At 37.4% G+C, this 20,505-nt stretch overlaps 1 protein-coding gene across 1 annotated transcript in view; it reads left to right on the forward strand.

Moving 5' to 3' along the window:
• Positions 1-20,505, forward strand: part of ESR1 (estrogen receptor 1) — a 401,644-nt gene that overhangs the window by 59,346 nt on the left and 321,793 nt on the right. The window lies entirely within an intron of this gene.

Raw genomic sequence — 20,505 nt, forward strand, 5'->3', positions numbered from 1 at the left:
GGCAGGAGGAGAAGGGGACGACAGAGGATGAGATGGCTGAATGGCATCACTGACTTGATGGACGTGAGTCTGTGTGAACTCCGGGAGTTGGTGATGGACAGGGAGGCCTGGCGTGCTGCGATTCCTGGGGTCGCAAAGAGTCAGACACGACTGAGTGACTAAACGGAACTGAACTGAACTGAAAGAGTCGGACACAACTGAGTGGCTGAACTGAACTGATACATATATCCCTTCCCTCTTGAACCCACTGTTCAATATTTAACAAAGTAATCTTAGTCTTCTCAGAGTAAGCATCCTACATATACACAAACGATGATATGAGACACAGGTATAACTTCACAATATTTTCCAGAACTCAAGTCTACCAGCCAGTTGGTACAGCACACTAGAGGGAAGATACTTAAGAGAATACTAATAGCATTTCCTTTTGTAGCCCACTCTACAAGGCATGAGACTTGAAAAAGCATATCATAACAAGGAGAATGTTTACTGTAGTCCTGTTTTAATAGGAATATGTAATGTGCATTAAGAGGTTCACATGTTCTTGTAGGTGGCTCTTTACCCTTTCTGTCTCTATGCATTCAAACGAAGGAGTTGGCTCGACATTTTGGTAGGCGGGTTTTGCCGATATGCAGCATTGGCAGAGGAGAGAGGGATGGTGTTGATGAGGCAGCACTACGGCAACAGTAGCTTTTAGCAGCTACCAGATTTGCTAAAAGCAGCCACATCCAATTAGCAGTAAGTGCCATACACCTGCAGTTACTAGGAATTCAGCCTCTCTAGAGGCTGAGTCTTAATATAGCTTTATTTTTTTTAATAACAAAAGCCTTACTCTCTGGGAGAATAAAGAAAAATCAGCAGTGGCAAAACGGAAGCAATCTAAAATGTTTTTATTGATTTAGAATATAGAGGGAAATGTACAGATAATGATATTTTGCAAGCTGCTTTACTTTAAAATATTGTTTTCCTAAAGGTACTTCCAAATTTTGAATTTCCTCTTCATATTAATACTGCAGTTGTTTCCTTAGAAATTTATAATGTTGTTGCAGGTCCCCCATGCATGTTTCCAAAATATTGTCGCCAGGATAATAAAAATAACAGTTTCAAATTGCAAAGACAGGGAAAAAAAATGTTCAATTTCTTTTCAAGGTGTCAAATTCGCTGCAGTGGAAAAGACTACAATATACTATTAAAATGCTATTTTAAACATGGTACTTTAAAATGTTTTCAGCATGTATTTCCTTGAATATTTGATACCCCTCCTTTTTCCCTGAAAATGTTTGTTTACATTCAGAAAATATTTCTGCAAGTTCTAACAGTATGTTTCTTCTGTGTGCTTCACTGCTGTCTCTTTTTTAAAGGGTATCATGGGAAAAAAACATCCATTGAGTTCAGCGTTTTCTGGAACTGCTAGGTTCTAGTAAGACTAATGGACTAATAAAGTAATTAATTCATTGCAACCGGAGGGTGTACCTTTCCTTTATTTTCTTAATTCTTTTGACAGTGCCAAGAACACCAAAGTAATCAAATCTAATGTAGGGCATGGTAACTTTTATTTGCTGCTCATACTATGAGATTTAAATAAATAAGAATGTTAAAATTGCACCTTTGTAACATACTCATTAACTACTTGACATCTTCAACTGCTGATGTGCTTTAAGATTTAGGATTGCAATAACATGGCAAGAAGATCCTACAGGCTCGTTATTTTGGTTTGTACTGCCAACCCCTGAGAATGAGGCAATTTTACACAAATCAGTTTCAAAAAATTATGCAAGTAGGAAGTGTTTTTCAAAATTGATTATTTGAGTGAATTTTGATGTTAGTTGCCAAACAATATCATTATTTGAGGTGCATAAATATTGCCACGCGTGCATGCATGTTTAAATCGCTTTAGTCATGTCCGACTCTGTGACCCTACGGACTGGAGCCCGCTAGGTTCCTCTGTCCATGAGATTCTCCAGGCAAGAATACTGGAGTGCACTGCCATACCCTTCCCCAGCTGATCTTCCTGACCTAGCGATTGAACCCACGTCTCTTATGTCTCCTGCATTGGCATATGGGCTCTTTACCACTCGTGCGTCTGGGAAGCCCTAGATGTTGCCATAGTGTTTATTTTTAAATGTATGCAATTATTTAATTGGTGTATGTGTGATTGGACTTTATCAACATGGAATTTCTAAATCTTGCAGTTTCTGGTTTAACCAGTTTTTGTGGAAAATAATAAAAGCACACGGTCAGCTAAGCCCACCTCCTCCAGTTTCTTCTCTCTTTTCCTCTTATTCATCTTCCGCTCACCTGCCTTTCTTCTTGCTGTCCTGTTCTTTGAATTATCATATGCTGTCAGTGACATCAATCTGCTGCTCTGAGAATATGCAGAATTTTATGATGCTGAAGATTAAATTGATTTTGATAGTGCAGAGGAATCAGAGATTGGGAAGGGATGAGAAAGGGGAGAAATCTGAGATGCTCACAAAACCTTCAGAAAACCTTCAGTATGACCTGGAAGAGGAGAAAAATAGAAAAAAAAATATCCCTCAAATCAAAACAGTCAAAGGAAATATACATTTTGTTTCATTCCAGGTATGATTTGGAAAAAATTGCAGTTAAGGAAGAAAACCATCTGTGATTTCCAAAGTCTAGGAGGCAAAAAAAAATCTGTACTTCACGTGAAATGAAACCATCCATTGTGAGCTAAGCAGTTCTATGATTAAGTCTGACTGTCACTGTAGAGAGAATAAAGCTCTCCTTCTCAAGTAATATTTATGAAAAAAGGGCCACTGAAGATGATAAGGGTTTTTCCCCTGAAGTCTAATTAATTAGCCAAAAACTTGATCGATTTCTTTTGTTCAGGCTAGTGGCCGTATTACAACAGCACTCAGTCCTCCTTGACCTGACTTGGCACAGTTGCTAAACCTAGTATCCATTTTCAGTCTTTATTTATTTGACTTGTCAGCGGAACTTGACCCAGCTAATCATCTCCTTCATCTGGAGACTTCCCTTCAGTCCAGTATACTCCACTGTCCAAATTTTTTTCCTTCTAAACTGACTGCTCTTTCTTAGCATCCTTGCCTTGTTGCTCCTAATTTCTAGTCTCCCAAAGTTGGAGCTCCCCAGGGTCTGGTCCTTGGACTTCTCTTCTTGGTGTCAATCACATTTGGTGTCATGGCTTTAAACATCATCTATCACCTTCTCTCCCCTTGAACTCTAGGCTTGTCCCTGCCTACTTGACCACTCCACCTGGATGCCTAAGAGGTTGCTCAAACTTATCATGTCTAAAAACAAACATACCTAAGCCTACTCATCTCACAGTGTGTCCCGTCTTAACTTAGAGCAAATTCTTCCATCTGATCCTGTGCCAGATATCATGGAGTAATACTTAACTCCCCTCTTCCATGCTCTCAATCTAAACACCCAAGAATCCTGTTGTTGTTCAGTTGTGTCCAACTCATTATGACCCCATGAATGGCAACACTCCAGGCTTCCTTGTCCTTCACTATCTCCCAGAATTTACTCAAACTCATGTCCATTGAGTCGGTGATGCCATCCAACCATCTCATCCTCTATCGTCCCCTTCTCCTCCTGCCCTCAATCTTTCCCAGCATCAGGGTCTTTTCCAATGAGTTGGCTCTTTGCATCAGGTGGCCAAAATGCTGGAGCTTCAGGTTCAGCATCAGTCCTTCCACTGAATGTTCAGGGTTAATTTCCTTTAGGATTGACTGGTTTGATATCCTTTTGGGTTTAGGATAAAAGCATTTCTGAAATACAATCACTTCCTATCACTTTCATGCCCATTGCCTTGGGTCTATCTACCACAATTCTTAGCTTGGAGTGTTGGAGCAGCCTGGTAACTCATTTCCCTGCTTTTTTCTTTTCTGCTCATAATCTGTCTGTCCTACAACTTAAAACAGAAGTAACATAATGCCATGACTTTGTTTAAAACCTCCCGATAATTTCCATTTACACTTAGTAAAAGCCAAATTTGTGTCCCATCCATCCTTACCTCTTTGACGTCTAACTCTTACTTATTCTGCTTTAGGCATACTGAGGTCAGTATTCCTTGAAAGATCTAGAACTCTGGCATTTGCTCTTTCCTCAGTCACATGGCTCACTCCTCATTTTCTTGAGGACATTATCCAAACTCCTCTTGGGGACAGGCTTTCCCTGACCACCGTATCCAACACTGCAGCCCTCTCCATCTTCCTCTCTTCTGCATGTAGTGCACCTTCCTCCTTACTTTATTTTCTCTCTGTGTCACCTTCAAACCTACTCTGTACTTTACTGATTTATTTTTGTGTCTCCCTACACTAGACTGTAAGCTCTGGGAGGTCAGTGTTTGGTGTTCTGTCCATTGCTGTATCCCCAGTACTTAGCACAGTGTCAGACACTTCGTAGGCATTCAGTTAATGTGTTTTGAAAGAATCAAGAATAATAAATTGTGATTGGGCAGAATCAACTAGGTGATCTCACAGTATATTGTGCCTGATTAGAGGAGAAGTTGGGGGTGTATGGATGGAGATGCACAGAGAGTACTTGGCTTTAAGGTGAGAGCTCACATCAAAGTGATCTAACCTCCCTATTTGGTGGGTCCTATTTTCTCCTCCTGAGTCAAATCAAAAAGACTCTTGACTAGGCTTTTTACTAGTGCTGAGGCTATTTTAGCATTCCACTAAAAACCATTTAAAATACAAAAACATGGCTGTATTACTTTAACTCTGACCTTAGAAGACTCTCAGTTTTACAACTGTTTAGAGAAAATGTGGAAAGGTTGAATATGTTTGCTGGCCTCAATCTTTTTTATTACTCATCTCTATAAAGAGGCTTTTAGGGACATATTAAAAAGTTTCCATCCCTCTTGTCTCTGCTTTCCTTCTCATCTTTCTTCAATGCACCCAGATGGTTGAAAGCAAGACCTCAAGGGTCTGGAGGAAGCGTGCGATGGTCAGAGCAGATGGGGGTGAAGCTGGCCTAGAACCTTGGATCCTGCCCTCAGGTCAGCTACTCAAGTCGTTACTCTCGAACAGAGTGAGCTCACGTTATTACCAAGAACTCACCAAGCTGCTGTTTCCCCAGAAGGAGAAGTTCTCATCTGGAAGCTTCGCTTGTTTGTGTCTTCTCCCACGTGTTTCTCTATGTCTGACTAGATCAAAGATGAAAGTTTTGGTTCTGAGATCAGGTGCCACACTAAGGAAGCAAAAAAAGAGATATGCTGGAGTGTGGTGTATTAGACTGAGAAAGTAGGTAGTTTTCTAGACAAACTGAAAGCCAGAAATGACATCATCTTGTAATAACTTTCCTATAATAAGGCAATGGTCTGACCTTGAGGAACCTATTAAATTCTGCTTCAAAACACAGAGGCCACTTCTAGGGCTGGATGTAGGGTGGTTTTTACCCTCAATTCTATTTGGAAACAAGGCAGTTTATAAACTTTAAGGAAGCTTATAAAACCTTAGGAATAGAAAGCTGTATGCCATCTCTGAAATCATGGAGAGTTTTGAAGTTTAATGTTCACTCCTTATGAATTCTTTTTCAAAAAATTTATTTTACCAAAGTATTGTTGGTTTATAATATTGTATTAATTTCTGCCATATAGCAAAGTGAATCCATTATACATATACATATTTCATATTCTTTTTATTCTGATTTATCAGAGATATTGAATATAGTTCTTTGTGCTATACAGTAGGACTTTGCTGTTTATCCATTCTATTATATATAATAACTTGCATCTGCTAATCCCAAACTCTCAATCCATCTCTCCCCCACCTATCTTCTCCCTTGGCAACCACAAGTCTGTCTCTATGTCTGTGAGTCTGTTTCATAGATAGCTAATTTGTGTCATATTTTAGATTCCACATATAAATGATATCCTATGGCATGTCGTTCTCTTTATGACTTACTTCACTTAGTGTGAGAATCTCTAGGTTCCTCATGTTGCTTTTAATGGCATTATTTCATTCTTATTTATGGCTTAGTAGTATTCCTTTGTATATATGTACCACATCTGCCCCCCCACCCCCAATTTATCTCTTTTTTAAAAATTTATTTTTTAATTGGAGGGAAACTGCTTTACAATGTGTCATTGGTTTCTGCCATATAACAAAGTGAATCAGCCATAATTATACATATATCCCCTCCCTCCCCTCCCCTCATCCCAGCCCTCTAGTTCATCACAGAGCATCATGCTGAGCCCCCTGTGTTATATAGCAACTTCTCACCAGCTATCTATTTCACATATGGTAGTGCATATATGTTAATGTTATTTTCTCCATTTGTCTCACTCTCTCCTTCCCCCACAAGCCACAAGTCTGTCCTCTATGTCTGCATCTCTAGTCCTTCCCTGCAAATGGGTTCACTGATACTATTTTTCTAGATTTCATATATATGCATTAATATGTATCATTAGTTTTTCTCTTTCTGACTTAATTCACTCTGTATCATAGGCTCTAGGGTCATCTACCTTGCTAGAACTGACTCAAATGCATTCTCTTTTATGGCTGAGTAATATTCCATTGTATATACATATTATATCTCCTTTATCATTTAGATTGTTTCCATTTCTCGGCTACTGCAAACAGTGCTGCTATGAAAGTAAGGGTCATGCCGTGTGAATTATTTGTAGTTTCATGTCTTGGCTATTTAGCATTCTGTAGAGACGCCTGGAGAATCCCAGGGATGGGGGAGCCTGGTTGGCTGCCGTCTATGGGGTCGCCCAGAGTCTAACACGATTGAAGCAACTTAGCAGCAGCAGCAGCAGAGACACCTGCGTGATAAAAATAGGGCAGGAATTTTTGGACAGTTTTGTTAGTTATGGGCTGGTTTGTTTTTCCTGATAGAGGTAGCAAATAGATGCCAAGAAGCAAGCTACTTTCATTACTATATATGCCTCACAGGGCCTTCTTTCATCAGTGGAGCTTAAAAACAGTCTTATCTCTTCAGTTCTTTTTTATGCATTTCTTTAATAGTCTTCAACTTGTTTGTTCTTCATAAATTATTCCATAATAATTGAACAGAAACAATAATAATTGTTCATTCAGAATCATAAAATGACTACGTTTAAGCTCCAGGGGGCTTAAGAGAAAGCCTAGCCCAATCCTTTATATTACAGAGGAAGAAAAGGGAAGATAGGGGAAGGGGTTGACTCACCCAAGGTCTTACACTGATCTACTGGCAGAATTGGGCATTATAAAAGCTGCCTATACTATTTTCTCAGCTGTTCTCAATATTAAATCACAAAGAGGTAATTTTTCAAAATGAAAAAAAAAATAAGATTGCCTCTCAAAGTAGCCTTTCTGTATCTTTTGATCATATGGAAAAATAAAAATTATTATGTACTTTGGAGTAACAACAGCAACAATGAAAACTCAAAATAAAACCAGAATATTCCTGTGATTTCCACTGCATGAGATAGTATGATTCTATTAATATAATATATTAAAAATTTATTTACAAGTTTGATTCTTTTTATTGTATTTAAATATTCAAATATTTCCTTGGCATGGCCACCCCTGAGCGCCAAGCTATGGAGCTTTGCTCTGCAGAATACCACCTGGTGGCTGGTATCTAAACAATGGATATCTTGGGACCCATTTTTGATAAAAATGGCACAACATGTGGTTCCCCTTGGTAAATGTTTTTGATGATATGAATCAGGTGACATACCTAAGTAGGAATGGTCCTTACTCAAGGATCCTTCTCAGTGACGTGTAACCTCATTCCTCCCATCATTAGGATGCTGAGTCCTTCTGGGACCTTTCTTTATCAGAACTGGAAAAGGTTGGTGGAAACCTGAAAGTTATAAAATCAGTAAAAGCTTATCAAATGTGTCTGAATCTATGCTACAAGCCAAGCCATGTAAAGTTTACAAAAAGCTGTAACTGAAGCATACATGCCTATGTGTAAACCAAGCGTGATCAGGGATCATTGTACCATGTACCATCTAGGTAAGATTGGCACAACTCTCAGTTTGTAAAGACCAATTCCCCTATGTCTTCAACAGACACATTTTCCCAGAAAACTTGTTCAGTTACTTCATTCCATGCAGATCATTGTACTTTCTGCACCTCTTGTCCACTGAGTGGAGTCAGAGGGAGAATTTATTCTTTTCCTTTGATTTCCACAAAAGCCCACCCAGGCAAGACCTTGTAGTTAATGCCAGATTTTACCAAAGAAAAAGTTTATAGCACAATAAACAAGCATCTTGAAATAGAATAGAATATTAAGTATCCCTCTTCTTAAGAAGTTCTTGAGCAATGCAGACTTCAACATTCCTGGTGCTCTCAGCTTTCCTTTCTTCTTTTCTCCTTATTTCCATCTTGAGAACAATTCCAGCCTCTGTAATATTGTGTCTGGGATTGTTATTTTATGAAAATATTCCAGCTCATCATTTGGTTTGTTTTCTGCTTCCTGGTCTTGCTTGAGTCTATGCATTTTAAAAAGCAAAACAACCCAATATGCCATTGAGTTATTTTTTTAAGTGAAGAAAATTTTCCTCCTGCAAGGTGCCACTTGTTAAGATTTTATAAATAAATATGTAAATAAGTGATTTTACACAAATATACATGACTACCATTAACATACGGCCCCCCATATTTCATAGTCCTGGTATTAATTCTAGTCCTGCTTCATTTAGAATTGATGAATGTTTTGGCTCCACGTGGCAAAGGGAAAATGAACTGCTGTATTTTAAATCTGGGTCCTATTCTTGTAATTGTCTAACTGCTACATCTTTAAATCAACCTCCTTTGGGTTTCAAATATTTTCTCTCATTTAGTACTTTCTTTTTACTTTGATGATGGTGTCCTTTGCTATGCAGAAGCTTTTTACTTTGATGTAAAGCCTACTTTTTTTTTTTTTTCTGCTTTTGTTTCCTTTGCCTATGGAGCCAGATCCATAAAACATCACCAGGACTGATGCCAGTGAGGTTATTTCCTGTGTTTTCATTTAGGAAGTTTATGGTTCAAAGTCTTACATCAAGTCATTAATCAATTTTGAGTTAATTTTGTGTATGGTATAACATAGTGGTCTAGTTTCACTCTTTGCTTGTGGCAGTCCAATTTTCCTAACATCAGCAATTGAAGAGAGTATTCTTTCTCTATTGTACATTCTTTACTCATTTATTGTCCATATTAAAAGATGCTTGCTCCTTGGAAGAAAACCTATGACTAACTTAGACAGCATATTAAAAAGCGGAAACATTACTTTGCCAACAAAGGTCCAACTAGTCAAAGCTATGGTTTTTCCAGTAGTCATGTATGGATGTGAGAGTTGGACCATGAAGAAGGCTGAACAATGAAGGACTGATGCTTTTGAATTGTGGTATTGGAGAAGACTCTTGAGGGTCCCTTGGACAGCAAGGAGATCAAACCAGTCAATCCTGAAGGAAATCAGTCCTGAATATTCATTGGAAGGACTGATGCTGACATTGAAGCTCCAATACTTTGGCCACCTGATGTGAAGAGCTGACCCATTGGAAAAGACTGATGCTGGGAAAGATTGAAGGCAGGAGAAGGGGACGACAGAGGATGAGATGGTTGGATGGCATCACTGACTCAGTGGATATGAGTCTGGGTGAACTCTGGGAGTTGATAATGGACAGGGAGGCCTGGTGTGCTGCAGTCCATGGGACTGCAGAGTCAGACATGACTGAGCAAGTTAACAACAACAATTGCCCATATATGCGTGGGTTTATTTCTGGGCTCTCTATTCTGTTCCATTAGTCTATGTGTCTATTTTGGGCTAACACCATACTGTTTTGATTACTATAGCTGTATCCGTTCAGTTCAGTTCAGTCACTCAGTCGTGTCCAACTCTTTGCGACCCCATGAATCGCAGCACGCCAGGCCTCCCTGTCCATCAACTCCCAGGGTTCACTCAGACTCACGCCCATCGAGTCAGTGATGCCATCCAGCCATCTCATCCTCTGTCGTCCCCTTCTCCTCCTGCCCCCAATCCCTCCCAGCACCAGAGTCTTTTCCAATGAATCAACTCTTCACATGAGGTGGCCAAAGTACTGGAGTTTCAGCTTTAGCATAATTCCTTCCAAAGAAATCCCAGGGCTGATCTCCTTCAGAATGGACTGGTTGGATCTCCTTGCAGTCCAAGGGACTCTCAAGAGTCTTCTCCAACACCACAGTTCAAAAGCATCAATTCTTCAGTGCTCAGCTTTCTTCACAGTCCAACTCCCACATCCATATATGACCACAGGAAAAACCATAGCCTTGCCTAGATGGACCTTAGTCGGCAAAGTAATGTCTCTACTTTTGAAAATGCTGTCTAGGTTGGTCATAACTTTTCTTCCAAGGAGTAAGCATCTTTTAATTTCATGGCTGCAGTCACCATCTGCAGTGATTTTGGAGCCCCCCAAAATAAAGTCTGACACTTTTTCCACTGTTTCCCCATCTATTTGCCATGAAGTGATGGGACCGGATGCCATGATCTTCATTTTCTGGATGTTGAGCTTTAAGCCAACTTTTTCACTCTCCACTTTAGTATAGTTAAAAATCAGGATATATGATACCTCCACCTTTGTTATTTCTAGATAGTGTTTTGTCTATTCAAAATCGTTTGAGCTGCCACATAAATTTTAGTTCTAGTTTTGTGAAACTTACCTTTGAAATTTTGATAGGAATTGCATTGAATTTCTAGATTTCTTTGTGTGGCATAGACATTTTAACAATATAAATACTTCCAATCCATGAAAATGAAATTTCTTTCCATTTATTTATGTCTTCTTTAATTTCTCTCATCAGTATTCTTATTTTCAGTGTACAAGTCTTTTCCCTCCTTGATTAGATTTATTTCTAGGTACTTTATTCTTTCTGATGCAATTGCAAATGAGATTTGGAAATTTTTTTGCTTTTTAAAATTTCATTATTAGTGTACAGAAACACCATAAGTTTCCTTATATTGATTTTGTATCCCGTGACATTACTGAATTCATTTATTAGTTCTAACAGTTTTTTTGTTTTTTTTGGTTTTTTTTTGGGGGGGTGTCTTTATGGTATTCTGTGGATAGCATAATGTACTCTTCAAATAGTGGACCCCAGACCAATTAAATCACAATCTCTGCAGGTGATAATCAGATCTTATTCATTTTTAAAGTTCCCAAGTTTCTTATAATGAGCAGTCAAGGCTGAAAACCACTTCTAAGGTGACTTCCAAGTCAAATATGATTATAATTCTAACTTAAAGGAATAAGAAACAAATCTGTCATGAAGACTCTATTCTTTACTTTTCCATGGATGGTTTATTCCTCCAGGAATAACCATTTTTTAACTTATCTTTGGAGAATCCATTGGGACATATGTTGTGCATCTTGTACCAAAACAGCATGGTATATGCTGAAATATTGCTTTGGACTTCACAGATTTTCATAAATTATTTTATAAGTTAGTTTTGCTGATGTTACTTGATTTTGGGGGAGTAATGTGGACATCTTTCTTTGCAATCCAGGGGGTTGCTATCATATTTTTTAAAAAAACTAGTGAATTCTACCAATTTATTAAAAATAATTTTTATAAACATTTTAAAATTGAAGTATAATTGATTAACAATGTTGTGTTAGTTTCAGACATACAGCAAAGTGATTCAATTATACATATATATGTACATATTTTATATATTTGTATTCTTTTTTAAGATTTTTTCCATTGTAGGTTATTTTGCCTTGTAGGTTATTACAAGATATTTAATATAGCTCCCTGTACTATATAGTAAGTCCTTGTTGTTTACCTATTTTACATATAGTAGTGTGTACATGTTAATCCCAAACTCCTAATTTATCTTCCCCACCTCTTTCTCCCTTTGGTAAATTTGTTTTCTATGTCTGTGAGTCTATATCTGCTTTATAAATAAATTTACTTATATCACTTAATTTAATATGATCATCTCTAGGTCCATCCATGCGGTTGCAAATGGGCTATAACTTTTAAAGTGTGATGAATCTCAAGTCCCAGCTCTTCCATTTACAAATTCTATGACCTTGGACTCATGTCCGCACTTTGCGCCAGTTTTCTCTGTAATTGGGATAATTACAAAACTAGCTTCATAGGGTTTTGAGATTTATACAGCTAAAGCTATTTTACGTAATTAGCACTCAACAACATTTACTTTCCAAATAACATGGAGTTTTAAAAATATGTTTGATATTGGTTTCTCATTTGGGTATTAACTTCTCATTTAAATGCTTTCTTCTCTGCAATCACTCTCTGTGTTTTTCAGTCTCTTAACTCTGTTGAAGCTTACAATGACAAAGTCAAAGATCTCTCTTGGTAAATGTTATATTTGCACTTGAAAATACGTGGGTTATTTTCAAATACTTTTGATATTGATTTCTAATATAACTCTGGTGATAACAGATGCTTTATGATTTCAACACCTTTAGACCATGAAATTTTTGCATCATGTTCTATGTCCCTGGATATGTTCCAGTGTCTCCTGGTTTATAGCTTACTGGAACTTGAATAGAATTTGTGTCCTGCTGTTGTGTGAAAATTGTATAAATATTATTATGTTGAATTGGTTCATAGTGCTTTTCAGGTCTAGTATCCCTCTACTTTTCTGTCTATTCGTTCTACTAATTTTTGAGGGTTTAATATTAAAACTCCAACTAAAAATCTTAATTTGTCTACTTAAAAAGTATTGTAATATATTGTGGAACTATATGTAACTTAGTTCTGTATTTTTGAAGTCTCCTGTAAATGTGTTATCATACTTTCATAATTTAAAAAATAAAAGAGAGAATAAAAAAGATTAGCACTCCAAAAATGAGCACTTATAATCTAGTGTTTTAAAACCTGTTTAAAATCTATTTAAATACATTTTGAAATGTTGCTATATATAAAGGTATGCAAATTTGATTTTACTATATTAAAATGAATATGTTAAGGTACATAACAAAATAAATTAATACATTAACATACATTTAGTATTTAAGTTATTTATGTATTTAAATTTTTTGTGTATTTCTAAAAGCAATTTATTTCCTTAAGTGTTATATAGTACTTTGGTTCAGTTCAGTTCAGTTACTCGGTCATATCTGACTCTGCGACCCCATAGATTGCAGTATTCCAGGCCTCCCTGTCCATCACCAACTTCCGGAGTTTACTCAAACTCATGTCCATTGAGTTGGTGGTGCCATCCAACCATCTCATTCTCTGTCATCCCCTTCTCCTCCCACCTTCAATTTTTCCCAGCATCAGGGTCTTTGCAAATGAGTCACCTCTTCGCATCAGCTGGCCAGAGTATTGGAGTTTCATCTTCAGCATCAGTCCTTCCAATGAATATTCAGGACTGATTTCCTTTAGGATCGACTGGTTTGATCTCCTTGCTGTCCAAGGGACTCTCAAGAGTCTTCTCCATCACCACATTTCAAAAGCATCAATTCTTCGGTGCTCAGCTTCCTCTATAGTCCAGCTCTCACATATAGCTTTGATTAGACGGACCTTTGTTGGCAAAGTAATGTCTCTACTTTCTAATATGCTATCTAGGTTGGTCATATCTTTTCTTCCAAGGAGCAAGAGTCTTTTAATTTCATGGCTGCAGTCAGCATCTGCAGTGATTTTGGAGCCCAAGAAAATAAAGTCTGTCAGTGCTCCCATATCTATTTGCCATGAAGTGATGGGACTGGATGCTATGATCTTTGTTTTTTGAATGTTGAGTTTTCAGCCACCTTTTTCACTCTCCTCTTTCACTTTCATCAAGAGGCTCTTCAGTTCCTCTTCTCTTTCTGCTATAAGGCTGGTGTCGTTTGTGTATCTGAGGTTATTGACATTTCTTGCAGCAATCTTGATTCCAGCTTGTCCTTCAACCAGCCCAGAATTTTGCATGATGCACTCTGCATAGAAATTCAATAAGCAGGGTGACAGTATACACCCTTGATGCACCTCTTTCCCAATTTGGAACCAGTCTGTTGTTAAAGTTACAGATCTAGAAAACAAACGTATGGTTACGGAGGGGTAAGGGAGAGGGAGGGATAGATTGGGTGACTGAGATTGACATATACACAGTATATAAAATAGATAACTATTAAAGACATACTGTATAGCACAGGGAACTCTCCTTAATACTCTGTAATGGCCTATTTGGGAAAAGAATCTAAAAAAAGAGTGGATATATGTATATGTATAACTGATTCACTTTGATGTACATCTGAAACTAATGAAACATTGTAAATCAACTATACTCCAATAAACATTCAAGAAAAATAAATTACCCAAAGCTCATGTGCCTTTCTAAAACACACCAACCTTCATCCACTCACAAATTCGGCTACAGGGTGAAGAGAAGGCACGAATGGATGTCATATCTTGTTGGTTCTGATTTCAAGCAGCTCACAGCTTATGAGGGCCCCAGGGGATGGGACAGAGGATTAAAATACAATGGTAACAATGTACCTCAGCCTGGAGGAATAGGTAAAGAATTTGGAAGAGAAATGATTGCCCGAAAGATTAATAGAAATCAGGCCAGTTAAGAGACTGGTAGGAGAAAGGTGACTGTATGGTTAAGGAGAGGCTAGAAACTGCAGGAAACACAGGCAGTGGAGTGTTCCTGGTGCACAAAGCTGATGCTTCCCCTTTTCTTGCTTTGCTGTCAACAGGTCAGATTGGCAAGTTGGGTGACCAACTGTCCTGGTTTCCAGCAAGGTGAGACTTTCAATACTAAAATGGGACAGGTTTTTGCATATCAGGAAGATTGAGCTCCATATCTCTGTGTGGGTATCTGCCAGCTGAATCATGTACCTGTTCTTTTGTTTTTGTCTTCCAAGTAACAGAAGAATATGTTGAAGATGGGGCATGGAAAAGAAAGAAAGGGGAGGTATGATTTTTGTGGCAGAGAAGAAGATAGCCTCCATGAAGGATAGGGTTAGGCTATGGGGGACTACTTCCCAGCTAAGGACAAAGAGAGGGACCATGGAGAACAATCTGTGGCCTGCGCTTGTGAGAAGGACGAACAGCAGAAGATTGTGAGGAACGGTGCTTGGAATTTATAGACTGGAGATAGGTAATGGAAGAAATGGAACAGAGGACAAACTTAATTGAAATGTCTTTAAAAATGTGTGGTTTCGGTCATCAGTTCTTTCACCATGGTAGAGACGGTTCTGTAATTATACTCATCAAGGTCTACAGTGTCTACCATGTTAAGATATTTATCACTCACAGTGAGGGTCATTGAAAGTGATGTTCGGTAAATTCCCCCAAAGTCGTGTTCTATTCATACATACAAGTATCAGTGTCTACTGCATGCTTTTTTATTAATCTCGGGGCCAGACAGGAATTAAACACTTAGGACCTAAAAATATTTTAAAATATAGAATTTTGTGTAATTCTGAACATGTTTACTTTTTTAAAAATTTCTATCTGTAAATCAGAACAATGCTGTGCAGTAGCAGTATAATATGAGTCATACATGTCACTTAAAATTTTCTAGTTAAAAAACTAAAAAGTAAAAAGAAACCAATGAAATTAACTTTGACACTTTTAATCTAACATTTCCAAAATGTCATAATTTCAAACTGTTATCGATCTAAAAGTTATTAATGAGATAAACAACATTCTTTCACTTTGTACCAAGTCTTCAAAATTTGGTGTGCGTTTTTCACTTACAGCACATCTCAATTCAAACGCAAAATGTTTATCAGAAATATTTCATCTGTATGTAAGTATCTTCAAATTTACACAATTGAAAAGGTAGATTAATATACCTAAGTAGTCACAAGCATACTTAAAAGTTTTCCAGTGATTGACTTGAATGTCAGTTTTAGAACTGAAGTCACTTGAGTTAATTAAAATGAAATGAAATTTAAAACAAAAACAAAAAACCCTTTGTTCCTCAGTCACAGCAGCTACATTTCAAGTACTTCCTAGCCACAAATGGCTAGAAGCTGCTCTACTGGACAGCAAAGAAGTAGAATATATTTAGTAAAAGAATTGGAAAGTGGGGACGTTTTATTACTCTCCATTGTCATGCTTTCTTTTTTTCCCCCCTTCTTTTTAGCTGTTTACAACTATAAAAGCCAAGACTCTCCATCTTTTTTTGTAGGCTTTAATTCCACGTACTTCCTGTAGATGGCAGCACTTTCTTCCCAAAACTCTAAGGGGGAGGAGTTGCTAGGACCTATCACTCATATTTTGGCATTTTTCATAGAAAGAGTAAGTTCTTTGGAAAATTCCTTGGTGGCATAGGTTAGAATCTTTTCAGCTCTATTGTCATTCTGCATAGATGGCTGCTGATTATGAAAACAGTCTCTTAGCCTCTAATCTAGAAAATTGCATATTCCTCAAGCTGAGGAAAGAGGAAAGCAGCTTGAAGGTGAAAGGAGAAAGCGATGCAATTACAGGACTTTTATCAAAATGCTTTCATTTGCTCAGATCCGCGTTTCAGAAATGGTGGTTCCAAGTGCTGCTTAATAAGACTTTTGTAAGCAGATGAGAGGTAGATTTTGTTTTACAGACTGTTGGTAATGTTAATCTTCTGTCAACTTTTGTAACTGAAATTTTTGGAATGTATACATTTCATATTTCTTTTCTATGGAAGACATTCACATCTACTATTAAAAGAACTTAATAAATACCATTTAGATAAAGTTATATATATAGATATCTGTTTAAAGTTCATGGTTTAACATTTTAGCCTCCCTCTCCTCCCTTTCACAATGTGTTTGTGATAATGGACCACGAGATAACAGGGGATGGAGAGATTTAAGTTGAGTTTCTCCTGGTACAGAAGTCCAGCAAGTTGTGGTGTGTTTTTTGATGCTTTTTTGAGTGGCATTTAAAAATCACAGCCTCTATTTTCTGTAATTATTACTCAGTCTATTTCTCAAAGAGAATATCAAAGTGTGGGTTTGACTTTTCATCATGATTTTGCTTATTTTAGCTTTATAGGTAGAATATTTATAGTGTAACTAATATAATGCATCTAATATCTATACTTTTGATTAAAAATTTTATCATTTTTTAAATATGCTCTTTAATTCTCAAATTCTAACATAGCCTGTGAAATGGTAGAATACAGAAGAAAGCTTGAGGACAGGAAGAGGCAACTTTATTTAGTGATAGGTGCATGTCGGAAGATGTGAAAGATTCATTTGCATGTGTTTGCTTATATTGCTATTGCTAAGTCACTTCAGTCGTGTCCGACTCTGTGTGACCCCATAGACGGCAGCCCACCAGGCTCCCCCGTCCCTGGGATCCTCCAGGCAAGAACACTGGAGTGGGTTGCGATTTCCTTCTCCAATGCATGAAAGTGAAAAGTGCTTATATTACCTTCTTTAATCTGAATAGCAATTTTTTATGGGTAAAGAAACTAGACTTGGAGAAGTACCACACCTGTCATTTAGCAAATCTCTAGGTCTAGTTCAGAAACCCTGCTGAAATAGCTACCTTTCTTATCTTTTTAGCTGAGACCACATATACAGACTTATTCTATATGAAGACATCTGAGGAATTAAAACATGGTATCATTTACACCATCATATATTTCTGATTATCTTTCTACTGTTCTATTTCTCCTATTCTGTCTGCTTCCTTAACAGTTTTTTCATCTTTTTCAAAATGTAATAATTACCCAAAGTTCAGCACTTAGTTCCTTCTCATTTTTCTTCTTCAGTTATCATGTCCAGCCCCATGGCTTCAACTCTCTTTCTATGCATATTAATTCCAAATTTGGGATTTCATTCTTTCTGTTAGTCAGAATAGGATAATTACTGAACAAATAGCATCATAAATCTCAGTGGCTTATTTCTCTCACATACAAGTTTTAATGCAAATATTCCCCACCTGCTTTCCTGTGGCTCCCCACCAAGTGGTGACTCAGAGATCAGTCCTGTCCTGCCCATTTTAGGTCTTGAAGCCCTTTAACAGATTGGTGACGCCTATGGGCCTCCTCTTACTGATTTTGATCAGAGTACTGTGGTTAAGTAAAATACAATAAACATTTTTGGGGGGATATACATCCTGATGTTGACAACTTGCTCCCAAATATCTCAGGAAAATAGAATAAATAAGTGGATACGTAGACAGATGACAGAATGATAGCAGATAGGTGATAGGATGAAAAAGTCTGATAAATTGTTAACATTTGAGGAATCTAGGTAAAACATATATGGGAATATTTTATAATATTTTTGCAAAATTTTACTTAAAATCTGAAATAATTTCAAAATGAAAATATTATTTAGACCTTATTCTTATAAAACCAAGAAGAAATGTCCAAACTTTTGTTTGCCTCGTGCTTTTCTGTTTAATAAAGGGCTTTATGAAGTGGCAAGCCGGGTTGGCCACTGGTATTTTAGTTAACCTCGGAGTATAAGTCTAGGAGTTTCTGAGCCAAGTGGAAAGAATATAGTTCTGCATATTTGGATCCCTTTTTGCTAAGAAGAGAACACTGTTGTGCTTTACAGCATGGATGTGTGTACATGCATGCTATGTCGCTTCAGTCATGGCTGACTCTTTACCACCCTGTGGACCGTGTAACCTGTCAGGGTCTTCTGTCCATTGGGATTCTCCAGGCAAGAATACTGGAGTGGGTTGTCATGCCCTCCTCCAGGGGATCTTTCTGACTCAGGGACTGAACCCATGTTGGCAGGCAGGTTCTTTACCGCTAGTGTCACCTGGGTATCCCCTAATGCGTGGATACTGTCTATTAATTTGCATCCCAATCCTGCAGATTCTGAAACATTTTATTATCTTGCTATCCTCTTACACGTTTGGGTGGATTTGAATGTCCAGATTGTCAGTGGTTTTCCAAAACTTCATTGGAAAATCTGGTCTTGCAAGTTTTCTTGCCCAAGGCATCTCTCCAGGCATGTTTCCTTGAACCACAGAAGAAAAGATCTGATCAGATTAGTTTATTAACAAGAGCTTATAGTACTGAATGGAGCCTCTGGGAGGAAATATCTGCTTTCATTTCTTGAAAGTAAATGACTACCATTTTAATCGTTTAACATGTTCTGAAAGTGATCATTACTATTAAAGTAATTCTGATGCTTAGTAACACTAGTCTTGACTGACTGTGTGCATGTACCCACTGTGTTTACGCACACACTCACACGCACACGCATACACACACAGTGAGGTTACAGTAATGAAGAGATTAAAGTGGAGTAAACATTCCTATAATTTTAAAAGATCATTGTGACGTCTCCAGGTGTTAGATTTGTTGGAACCAGTCTGACTGTCATTTGCCTTAGAAATCAGGTGCTGTGTGGTAGGAAAAAAGACATCCCTAACTAAAAAAATCCTCATATATTTGTCAAGGCTCCAAAGCAAAATAAAATCAAGTTGAGGCTATGTGAACCTTATTAAGGTTAGATCCTCATATAAATAATGTCTGTTCGAAACATGTATTAAAATAAATGCCCTTGAAAGGTTTCAGGTTTATCTCTCAGATGCAGTGCTCAAGACTGTTTTAGTATACTTGTTCTCAGGTGTTATTTCAAAAGGAATTATAAAGATATAAATTTCTATTGATGAAGATTGATTGAACTCTGTAGCCTACTGGGGGTTCCTTTGAGGAAAGCCAATTATACTTTCAAGCTAAGATATGATCAGCTAGTGACTAGCAACTTAAAAATGTTTCAAGGAGATGGTTTGACCCTCAAATTGTTTTTAAAATCTGTTTGCAAAAAAAATATAATTTATTTGCAATAGTAGATCTCATATAAATGAAATAAGCTTAACTATAAACAACACTAAAGAAAAAAGAATTTAAACCCATGCAAAATCACACCATCTTTATTTTCTTTTGAACTTTTTATTTTGTACTGGAGTGTAGCCAAATAAGAAAGTGATAGTTTCAAGTGGACAGCGAAGGGACTTAGCCATACATATATACGTATCCATTCTCCTCCAAATCCCTCCACCATCCAGGCTACCACAAAACATTGAGCAGAGTACCTTGTGCTGTAAAATAGGTCCTTGTTGGTTATCCATTTAAAATACAGCAGCATGTACAATATATACATTCCCAAACTCCCTAAAACTATCCATTTCCCCTGGCAATCATAAGTTCATTTTATAAGTCTGTGAATCTCTTTCTGTTTTGTAAAATAAGTTCATTTCCATAATTTCTTTTTAGATTCTACATATAAGGGATGTCATACAATATTTCTCCTTCTCTGTCTGACTTACTTCACCCAGAATAACACTGTCTAGGTCCATCCATGTTGCTTCAAATAGCATTATTTCATTCTTTTTAATGGCTGAGCAATAGTCCATTGTATCTATGTACCACATCTTCTTTATCCATTCCTTTGTCAATGGATGTTTAGGCTGCTTATATGTCTTGGATGTTGTAAACTGTGCTGCAATGAACATTGGGGTACATGTATCCTTTCAGATCATGTTTTTCTCCAGTTATATTCCCAGGAGTGGAATTGCAGGGTCATATGGTGACTCTCTATTTAGTTTTTAAAGGAAACTCCATACTGTTCTCCATAGTGGCCAAAAAATTGAGGTCACAAGCCTATGGAATAATGTTTTCAAATTCACATCAATAAGGGGA

Source organism: Ovis canadensis, chromosome 8 (assembly GCF_042477335.2).
Source record: "Ovis canadensis isolate MfBH-ARS-UI-01 breed Bighorn chromosome 8, ARS-UI_OviCan_v2, whole genome shotgun sequence".
Classification (NCBI taxonomy): Eukaryota; Metazoa; Chordata; class Mammalia; order Artiodactyla; family Bovidae; genus Ovis; species Ovis canadensis.